Raw genomic sequence first — 10,679 nt, 5'->3', positions numbered from 1 at the left:
ATATATGTAATGTTGTTTGCTGTCTGTGTCACTAATGATACAACTACAGTACGACACAATTTAGATGTAGCGTCGGCAAAATTCGTAAAACCGATCACATCCGAATTGTGTACGCCATCCCAAATTATCAATATTTATGTGAATATGATCTTTACACAAACGTAATAACTTGTTGTAATATCACATGACCTAATGTATTCGTCAATTCAAAACGTCGATTTACATGCACTTTTCGGGTTGAACTGACGCGAGAATCTATAGCGACAAATAGCGTCGAATGGCGCGATAGGGAGCTGTTTCTATTGGTTGTGTAAATCGGCAGTAATCGGTTTTATTGAATTTGCCGATGCTACATCTAAGTTGTGTCGTACTATGCTTTACTTAAGGGTTAAGACAATTGGCGCCGAATCTTCCGTAGGTATAAATTAATTAATTAAATTAATTAATTCCGTTGAAATTGAGTCATTTTTTTAAACAATGATTGCATATCGAAGCGAATGTATGATACTTAGTATTGTATGACTTTTCAATCAATGAACTATCTACTTAGAACTATGGACGTGAATTATTAATACAAATCAAAATCAAATTATACGTTATTCAACTAGCCTTTTACAAGCTTTGAATCTTCAAACAACTATATTAACTGAAGCTACTTTCGTTCGGATAGTAGATTCTGCCGAGAACCGGCAAGAACTCAGTAGTTAATCTTTTTCAACATTAAAGAAATACAGTCATGTTAGTTAATTACAATTATATATGTATGTAATATATCTTGCATAGAAGTCAATAAGTATAGATCGGTTCACTCACAAAAGCGCCTCCCCCACGTTGAATTATATGCGTTAGTATATGTGTGTGACATCACTAATGTCAGAGTACAGACAGCAAAAAAAATAATACAAATAACATTATATTTTTAAGTTATTAATTTCGGGATATTTACCATGTTTTTTATTTTTGTTCGGTGGAGCTCGATATTTCGAAATTATCTACGAATGTCTTGTTCACGAGACTGAACCCGGAAATTAATAACTTTAATAATAAAAATAACCGTAAAAAAATCTTATATAACACTATATTTGTTAATAAAAACCAATGATGTAACGTAAAGGTGCGCCTTTGTGTGTGATTGGGGGATATTCTACTAATGTATGCGTTATTACCTTACAAAATTAATCTCTGCTTAACTGAGGACAATTCTACTTATTGACAATACGGTCGTTTTTGTACTTCCGACGTCTGAAACACAACAGTAAACAGGAACATAAAATAATTAACAATGTCATCCATTTGTCGACCCAGTGAAGCTATTCTGTAACAACAGACTCGAATCTCGCCACTGAACACGATTGTGAAATGACAGTATATAATATGTAACATTGTATCACTGTAAATTAATTAGTCAAGATTTCACGCGTGAGAAACGAAGTGAATTCTTACAGAATCGCACAGCAGATTCACCATTGTCATGTCAAAATCAAAAATATAACTAAATAGCAAGAACCTATACGATCACTTTTGATTTCGATTGCGATAAACTGATTTATATGACACTACCCACCCGCCCCGACTTCGCACGGGTGCAATACTAATATAAAACATACAACAGAACTAGTTTATTTACGACATCACATTAGAAACTACTAAAATCATCAGTTCTTTCTTTACTATATTGTCCATGTATTATATACAAAAACCTTCCTCTCGAATCACTCTATTTATTAAAAGAAAACCGCATCAAAATCCGTTACGTAATTTAAAAGATATAACCATACATAGGGACAGACAGCGGTAAACGACTTTGTTTTATACTATGTAATGATATGTTAGGTTCATAACAGTACTTTTGAATCATAGTAGCGATTTTAAAATGGTGTTACCAGTGAACTAACTATGAAATTATTAATAATTAAGTATTATGTCTACAGTACTTTACACAAAATATTTTGAAACTACTTAATACTGACCGTTTCAGCGATTAAATAAGTATTTCTTTCTTTGTAATTTAAATATTGTCTTCCATTAAAAAATAACTTTTAATTATTATTTTTTCAATAATGGCTTAATAGACTTCGTATTTGAACACCCTGTATTTAAAAAAAAAAACTCCGTCTCTTTAATTAATAGCAATTGTATAGAAAAGCTTATGTGTCCATAGAGAAATTTTTGCTTTTTATGTTAAAAAATGTACTTTTAAATTGTAATTAATGAATTATATTTATTAATTCAAATATCCCACGACAGTACTTAGTGACGATGATAGGAATTAATTATTCGGTTTGATTGATTTCCGTTTTACGTACAAACTTACAAGATTACATTTTGTATTGTTGACTAGCTGTGCCCGCGACTTTTACGCGTTTGTATTTAACAAAAATAATAATTATTGTAGCCTTAATTACTCCTTGTTATATCGGTTATCTGCCAGTGGAAGTCCCATCGAAATCGGCCCAGCCGTTCCAGAGATTCCGAACAAACAGAGAGATAGAGAAAAATTGTAAAAAAATGTTATTTTGATATATGTACCATGTATCATTACAATTTATGTAATGTTACAATACAAGCAATTTCTCCCATTGAAGTTCTGATGAGATTACAATTTAAGGGTTATAATCTGATTCTGCCAGGATTGGCTCCATGAAACAACTCCTCAAAAGTTATATCGCTAACACGATTTCTTGTATACAAATAATTATAAGGCACAATAATATTTCTGTCATTTGAAATGTCAAAATTTTCACCCACAGATTATAAATGTAATTTATAATCGAAGTAATAATTTCGAATCTATTCTAATTTTAAAATGTATAACGATTTTTTCTTGTTATAATTGTTATATTATAATTGAATTCATTTATTCGAATTTATTAAAAACAAATATATAACATATCGATTGATAGGTATCGGTAAAATATCAATGTTTTGTTTCATTCTAACGTATGAAATTTTGCAACACGAGAAAGAGATGGAGCATGTTTAAACGTCTCGCTTAATAAAGACTGTTACGCTTAAATCATAATTGTTCGTTTTCTCATGCGCACAATAATGCTGAGGCCACACAAGGTGCGATAACTGAAATCGCATGTGAACTGCCAATGTGTTAAGCTCAAAATAGTAAGTCATTTAATGTCTTAGTATGTCTAATATATATGTATGTTAATTGTTTCTTTTACTTTGAGACGAATTGTTAATTCACTTACGATTTTTTTTTAAATGATTTGTATAAATATGTTAGTTGGTTAGTTGAATATAATGAGAGAAAAATTATGATGTACATAATATTTTTTTAATTAATTTGTATTCTTTTTATTAAATCTGATGCGAAATGTATGAAATATTAATTTAAATTAATAATGTCTTGTACTTAATTTTTATAAACACCTTGTGTGAACTCAGCTTAAGTTTGATTGTATTTGTATAGACAATAGATTAAAGGAGTGTATACATCGAAGTACTTGTAATGTGACAAATCGAAAATAATATTAGAAACGTGAATATATCAAAATTATACAATTATCCAATTAAATTGTTATTTTTTTGGTTATGTAATTTGTATTTGTAATGTTACAAGATTATTCGCAAGTGTGTCCGCTCCTTAACGTTTAGTTTCTCGTTCTCACAGATAATAAACTTACTGTATAGTCGTAATTCCGTTTATCGTAAGTCCTTTTTTATATATTTGATTTGTAGCTCCTACGATATACATACTTATATTAATGTAAATATATTTTTGTAAAATGTTACATATTTAATTAATTACAATGTTTTTTAAATTTTAAACCTGTTTTTTATTTAAGCCAGCCAATGTAACTACAGGCACAACACACATACCATCTTAGTTCCCAAGGTTGGTGGCGCATTGACGATGTAAGGAATGGTTAATATTTCTTGCAGCGTCATTGTCTATGGGCGATGGTGATCACTTACCATCAGGTGGCCCATATGCTCGTCCGCCAACCTAAACCATAAAAAATATATATAAATGTTGGATGGGGGAGCTTCTCTCAGTTCATTGTCGATCTGCTATAACCAAAAAATCAAATCAAAATCAAAATACCCTTTATTGTACACCAATACATAAATAATTTAAACACGATTGAGAAAGATGCACAAGAGGCGACCTTATCGCTAAAGTAGCGATCTCTTTCAGGCAGCCTTAAGGTAGAGGAGAGAAACAGATATAGAAAGAGGTAGAGGTGTACAAAACAGATATAATCATAATAAATGAATATAGTGAAATATTAATATATTTAAAAATAAAATAATGTACAGCACCTGATATCGAAAATGCATACATATATGTACTTATCTTATTAGATATAAAATAATTTATAAAAAAACTAAATAAATGTGTAGCGAACAATGATATTCTAATAAACAGATATGTTATACCCATACTAAACAACAGAAAAAAAGTGTGCCACGCCGGCGACCGTTTATTTTAGTTTATTTTTACATTTCGTTAAAAGTAAAAAGGATAGCTTGATAAAAACAATAAGTAAAAGGGATAACTAGATGTTTTAATTACTCAAAACGTATTACTACGTAATTATGATGTATTATAATCTATTACTACGTAAAACAACTAAAGGCAAACGTCCCAATTAGGACGTTTTCTAGTCTTCACTTTTTGCGCGTTAATAACATATCTGTTTACTAAAACATCATTGGTAGCGAACAAAAAAAAAGAAAAAAGTAATTTAGTACAGCCATTGAACCACCAATTGGAAGAAGGGAATAACCGCCACTTTTCGACATATTCACTTTTATACACTCTTACATTCTTTAGACGTAGGGCTAAATATTATACATTTAAGGCAGGCCTGTCGATAAATAAAACAGGATTGATATTTTCTTAATAATCAATGATGTCCTATAAGTTTATAAGTTGAAAGCAAAAAGTTATAAAGTTTTTTTTTTATTATCTCCGTTCCTATTTTATGGATTTATTCCCTTCTTCCAATTGGTGGTTCGGTTAAAGTGCAAGACAGTATTGATTATAACCTTAATCGTAATTGAAAATTTCATGAAAATATAACTAGTTTTTTTTCAAATATTATTTTCTACTTTTATTGCCATCTTTTGTTGATATCATTCAAGACCGTCAATAGTTATCTTAAAAAAAAAAAATTATAGAGATTATTACAGTTATTAATTACGGGATGTTTACCATGCTTTTTATTTTAGTTCGGTGGAGCTCGATATTTCGACATTATCTACGAATGTCTTGTTCACGAGAAAAGCCTTATAGACATGTCAGTGGACACTTTCGTTTATTTAACTCAGCTCAAAATAAATACATATACTTTTGTGTAAATACGATAACAATAAAATCAAATGCATTTACGACGTTAAATTTAATATTTTTTATTAATATTCACCAAAAAAATAGTTCATTTTGTATTGTTTTGCAGTCTTTACTTCTCACACACACTAAGACATCTTGTGAGCTCGATCATCACACATACTAATTACACCAATAATAAACAAACGAGGAAAGGCGCGCCATCATGAGTAAATAGGTTTATAACACCTACTCATGCTTGTTTATTAAATTAATCATTAAAAGATTTAACTTGGATGAAAACTGCGATTAATTTTCGTTAAAATCATCGAATCGATTGTGATTTTTTTAAACATAGTTAACAGCTTTATGTTGATGCTTATTAATATAATTATGACAAAATTAAAAGATTTTTTATCTTGTGTCGAAAATTTAATAATTTATTATATATTTTATTCTGATTATAATGTGCACTAAATAATAAATTACAAAGATTAACTATTCGTCATGATACAAAATTCATAAATAATTAAAAAAAAACCATTACAAAATTGAAATCAATCGGTCACAGATAATAAATCGTGATTTACAATTGTCAACGATGTAAGTATTTCGTCCCAACACTTATTTTTTAAGTATAAAAATAGTAGTTTGGGTTACAGTATAATTAAATACAAGTTCAATACTTTATTACAATTTCAAATATATTATAATGTTTCAGAATTAAATTAATTAGACAAATATAACGATGGCGCGTCAAGCTCGCATAAATCCTTACATCCACCTGAAGCATTGGACATAAATAAACTTACACCGAATAAATCAAAACCAATTCACGCTCCGGCGATATTTGGCAGCGACATGAAATAGGAGGGATTAAACTTACATTATAAATAAGTCGTGATATTATCCAAATATATCAGACTGCGGTCTAAATGCGGCGTTGCTCGCTTATATTAATGCAATCCAGAAATATGTAATACTAGCTGTCGCCTGTGACTTCGGTCGCGTTTTAAGGAGTTGGTTGTCATGTCAGGCAAAAAAGTAGCCTTTGTCTTTCCTTGGACTTTAAGATTGCTTCATCAAATTTCATCAAATTCGGTTCATTGGTTTTTACATTTATAATATTAATATAGATTAGAATTACTTGTGGAGTGTATAATAACTTGTATAATTAACTATAGTAATTATTATACCCAAATCAAATCAAAATATACTAATTCAAGTTCCCGTTTACAAGTATAGTACGACACAACTTAGATGTCGCATCGGCAAAATTCGTAAAACCGATCACATCCGAATTAAGTACACTATCCCAAATTATTAATATTTATTTCTCACGCGAATATGATCTTTGCACAAACGTAATAATTTGTAATTTCATGTGACCTAATATATTCGTCAATTTGACGCGTCGTTTTACATGCACTTGCTTTCTCTGACACGTGAATCTATAGCGACGAATAGCGTCAAATGGCGCGATAGGGAGCTATTTCTATTGGTTGTGTAAATCGGCAGTAATCGGTTTTATTTTCATTCCATTGCATTTTCCGATGCTACATCTAATTTGTGTCTTACTATACTTTTGAATCGTCATTTAACAAACTATTTAGTTAAGCTACCTTTTTTTTACGGTATACGTTGGCGGACGAGCATATGGGCCATCTGATGGTAAGTATTCACAATCGTTCATAGACAATGACGCTGTAAGAAATATTAACTATTCCTTACATCGTCAATGTGCCACCAACGTTGGGAACTAAGATGTTATGGCCCTTGTGCCTGTAGTTACACTGGCTCACTCACCCTTCAGACTGGAACACAACAATACTGAGTACTGTTATTTGGCGGTAGAATAACTGATGAGTGGGTGGTACCTACCCAGACGGGCTTGCACAAAGCCCTACCACCAAGTAAAAACTGTTCGGAATGAAGAATCACACAACTTCCCTTTAAAAAAAATAGGTGGGAGATTTGCGGCTGACACATTGAGATCGTCATTATGATTATTACTGAGTATGTGATTATTGATGGTTATTTGTGTTGTAGACTAAATGTTTTTCTTTTGCGGTAAATTGATTGTTATTTTAAATTAAATATAATTGTTTTAGAGGTTAACCTACTTCCTACTTCTGGTTCTAAAAATATTATTACTTAATATTCAAATTTATGAATGTAAGTGTCGAAAGTCGTAATAAAAGTTAATTAATTTTTATTTTTTTTTAAATGTTATTGTAATTGTATCTACTCGAGTCTTAGAACTATCAGTCTTAATTTTATATTCAGTAAATCTACCGTGTTTGACGAATAAATCGAAAATTTCACCATTAATATTACTTTCTCTAAAAACCTAAGCCAACCTAAGCTCGCTTAGATACCCAACATAAGTTGCTCAATTGCAGGGCAATTCTGCAAATCACTTCGAATCTCACTCGTGAAATATTAACAGCTGACTAACAGTTTGGCTGCGACTTGCATGTTTTGGAACTTTTTTTTAATGCTATCCAATCTGGCAAAAATGACTTTACAATGATAACAAAAAATGAGAGTGGCTGACAAACAGAGGATAAATACTTTATTTATATTTATAATATTTTACTTGGTGGTAGGGCTTTGTGCAAGCCCGTCTGGGTAGGAACCACCCACTCATCAGTTATTCTACCGCCAAACAACAGTACGCAGTATTGTTGTGTTCCGGTTTGAAGGGTGAGTGAGCCAGTGTAACTACAGGCACAAGAGACATAACATCTTGGTTCCCAAGGTTAGTGGCACATTGACGATGCAAGCAATAGTTAATATTTCTTACAGCGTCATTGTCTATGGGTGATGGTGACCACTTACCATCAGGTGGCCCATATGTTCGTCCGCCAACCTATACCATAAAAAAAGTCGTTAGAATCTTTTAAAAAATAAATTTTAATTAAGAGGGGAAGGGGGTTACGGGCGCAAAGTCAATATATCCAAGAGAGTCAGCTGATTTAAGTCATCTAAGATCACATGTATTGTATCAGACGCGACGTAACTTACTTCGTTAACTCCCGAGCCGTCAGCGGATCCGTCAGCGCGGACCTCGACCGGGATCTGTTCAACTGTGCTCGTCCGCCAACCTATATCATAAAAAATACACAGATGCAATACGACTCTGTAAGAATAAAATCCGTATTTCACTCATGAAATGTAGAAAATCCTCTTTTAAATCGGATCAAAATGGTGTATTACACGCGTGTGACACGCCATTTTGATCCGTATATACTATAAATTTCAGAATTATTCTAGTCAATGTTCTAGTCATTTACTGAGAAATTAAGAAATGGTTAATATTAATACAGCTCCAATTTATAAGGTGGTGACCACATAACCTAAATATTTGAAAAAACGTTCATCAAATCCTTTTTTTTAATAGAAGAAAACATCTTTGCGACGTCTTGACCCTCCCACAGCCCCACAGACGTTGGAGGCTTTAGGCATAGGACGTGATGCTGGGTCCGTGGACGCGTGAGATGGGGGCTTCACATTTACTATTTTAGTTTTTTTGTAATAAAGAGGCAGGCAATTGGCCTCTTGTTTAGTAGTCACAATTGTTCATATATATTGACACTGTTCGAAATATTTACCATTCCTTTCATCACCAATGCGCCACCGACCTTAGGCTCTAATGTCATGGCCCTTGTGCCTCTCTACTGGCTCACTCACCCCGCAAACCGGAACACAATAATAGTAAGTATTCCTGTGTGGCGGAATATACTCAAGCTCAAATTCCTATATTCAATAAAGAAGCAATACACTTAGGTACTTATTGATGGTCTTATTAAACACTACCACCGGTTCGGAAAAGAAACTATCCTGATCCGAGAAGAACCGGCGAAAGAAACACAGCAGTCTTTATTTTTGTAAATTTTATTATTTACATATGTTGAAAATGAATAGAAATTATACCTGTTGAGTGGGTAGTACGAATCTTGCAGATTTGCACAAAGCCATACCATAAAGTATAGTAAAGTGTTTGGTTGCAGGATATGTGTCTCCAAACGGTCTTATACAAAGTTTTACTAAGTAAAGTTCATTCCAAAATATAGATTAAAATCAAATTATACACGTGCCAGAAATTCAAGCAACAGGAGATTCCTAATAATATTCTCTTTCTATGACAACTGTGAGAAATACACAATTCAAATTCAAATTCAATAGTGGCCTATCAATGCTTTTTTTCTCATTTTATTTAGGGACTTTTTTCACAGCTGAAAATGTCAGTCCCATCGTGCCCTAATCTGAGTTGAGTAACATATTGATAAAATTACTGCATCTCATTAAAATTTAAAACTATAAAGTATCCTAGCTGCTTCAGTTGAAGAAGCCACTATTTGAAAAAAATCCATCAGCACTTAAATTTAAATTAAACTTGCTCACTAGTTCTTGTCTTTTCACCCACAATATCCACCAAAACATGTTGGATACTTCTTGTTCACGCCTGCGATTTTAATTTTAATAATATCTATATCTATAAATTTAATTTTATTTAACATTATTTCATAATATATAAAACCTTTTTGTTTTACGATATTTAAAAAGAAAATGTGTAAAATCGAATGTTCTGTGATCTTCTTTTGTTTTTTTATTCACTTACTAACTATTTGCAACGAAACAATGTATATTTATATTACTAGAATTATGAATATAAAGTAGTTTTTAAAGCAATTTATTGTTTTAATTGAGTACGGACTCCAGCGTCTAAGGAAAAGACACTTCTTATTTACCACAAATGTCACAATTAATTCACGTGAAGACGCATCTTGCGGGCCGGCATGGCGAGGGTGACCAGTGCAGCTCATTCTTGCAGTGCGTACTAGTCGTCTTCTTCTTCGATTCCATTTCCGCTTACCATCAGGTGGAATGGAGTCATATGCCTAACCGGATATTATAAAGAAAAAAAAAAATAGACTAGTCAAGCTTTTTCATCGTGAATCTAAAATTGTTTAGACTATCCATGCTTTTAAACGGCTATTTTCCTTTATTTATTTATTTATTTACACATATAGGGTAAATACATATACACAATGAATACTTAAATCATAATAACTTACAAAGCTGTATTTAATTCCTACCGAAGATTCAAATTAATAAATATAATATGTATACATTGATCTGTGAAAGAATGGGCGTGTGATCTCAGACGCGGGCCTGCCAAGCCCCGCCCTCCACAAAACACGCCGCAACATTCAGTTACAAGATTAAAACATCAATTAGCTGTTATCATAACATGGCTTTGCTATCTATACGTATAATAAAATTGGTGTGTCTGTTTGTAATATTAAAATAGCCCTTTTTTAATCAATGCATATTAAATATAGGGAAAAATAATGCGTTAAATTGCCGTCATATTTCACAGTTCACA

The sequence above is a fragment of the Vanessa cardui genome, chromosome 29 (assembly GCF_905220365.1).
Source record: "Vanessa cardui chromosome 29, ilVanCard2.1, whole genome shotgun sequence".
NCBI classification, from domain to species: Eukaryota; Metazoa; Arthropoda; class Insecta; order Lepidoptera; family Nymphalidae; genus Vanessa; species Vanessa cardui.
The sequence above is the reverse complement of the archived record's forward strand: the minus strand, read 5'-3'. Positions refer to the sequence as shown.